Below are 1,519 nucleotides of genomic sequence, written 5' to 3' on the forward strand. Positions count from 1 at the left end.
AGGTGTCCCAAAAACTGCATTTGTCGTTTCCTGATTGTTTTTAACATTGAGCGTCCCACGTGGGCTTCATCAAGCACTACCTCATCTCTCTCAGCAGCCCTCATAAAACAGAATGCGGAAGCAGCCAGCCAAGCCTTCCTCGGTGTAGCCACGGTCGTTAATAATCCTGCAGGTTCTAAATGGTCCATGGACGTGTAACTGATCTAAATTATGTCGATAGGGGCGTAAAAACTTTTACTAACTTTTACAATCTCCCCCGTGTTGGGCTTGGGCAGATCAGGGGGGGGGGGAGACCTTCGTGTCGTGTCGTGGAGGGAGGTAGGGCTGGGCAATGAGTCGCTTTAGCAGAATCCGGAGAATTAGTTAGTGCACCCCTTCGGCAAATAATATGATATGAACCGCTTCGGCAAATGAGTTAGAACCACTTTGTCAAACGGGTTAGCACTACTTCAACAATAGGGTGCTCCCGCTTCGGTGAACGGGTCAGGAGAGAGAGTTAAGAGTCTGAATTCGGATGATGTTTCATTGATGCCCACCTCTAGAGGGAGGTAGCGTGGCCAAAGATTCTCTACACGTCGTACATACACGATCTTTGGCATGACGACAGTGGTGTGGTGTAGTGTGGCCTCCCGCTGGGCTGTGGGACTGTAGTTATTGTGGACAAGTCTCGTCGCTTACGTCAGATCGGGTAATCCCGGTAGAAAGGGGGCTGGAAATTACGCCATTATTTCAACACTTATGGGAGAATTGAGAGACCCCATGCGGGCATAGTCGCTCTGTCTTTGGGGGAATTTCTAACCCAACGGTTATATGTTATATGCCGGTTTGATTTGGTCGTTACTGACTGACTGACTGACTGACTGGACTGATGGTGGTGGTAAGATATGGTCGGTGGTTCGCTCGCACCAGACGATTTTATGTCGCTTTTAAGCGCAAGGGGGCTTTCCCGAAAAATCCCGTTTTGAGAAAATCGAAGGTAAAGTTTGTCCCCCTTGTTCGGTTTCTTTAAAAGACAAGGAGAGTTTTCTCTAGAACCAAACAAATATACACACCAGTGAAACCAAACTTCTCCTATAGGAAGGGCAATGCCCACTTTTGGTGTAGGTCAAGATTTCTGGAAACCTCGAAATAATATGTGTTAGCCCGATTTCTTTAAAAGCGACCATATGCGGATTTGATTTGGTCGTTACGGACAGACTGACTGGACTGATGGTGGTAGTGATGGTCAGTGGTGGATATGGTCGGTCGTTCGCTCGTAGTGTGGTGGTGTGGGTGGGTGGACTGAGTGAGTGAGTGAATGACCAGCGGTAAGAACCGGATTACTACAGGACTGTTCTCTTAATTCTTGTTCTGATGGGTTTATGGGTTATGTTTGACACTGTTTCTGTGTTACTTTGTGAGTGGCTTCTGTCTCTTTCTCTTTACATGTTGCTATCTGTCTCTCGCTCTCTCTCTCTCTCTCTCTCTCTCTCTGTCTCTCTGTCTCTGTCTCTGTCTCTGTCTCTCTCTCTCTCTCTCT

The 1,519-nt window shown here is 47.5% G+C and overlaps 1 protein-coding gene across 1 annotated transcript in view; it reads right to left on the minus strand.

Moving 5' to 3' along the window:
• LOC101857368 overlaps positions 1-1,519 on the minus strand; it is an 11,657-nt gene that overhangs the window by 1,431 nt on the left and 8,707 nt on the right. The gene's annotated exons all lie outside the window — the stretch shown is intronic.

This window comes from Aplysia californica, unplaced genomic scaffold (genome assembly GCF_000002075.1).
Source record: "Aplysia californica isolate F4 #8 unplaced genomic scaffold, AplCal3.0 scaffold00709, whole genome shotgun sequence".
NCBI lineage: Eukaryota > Metazoa > Mollusca > Gastropoda > Aplysiida > Aplysiidae > Aplysia > Aplysia californica.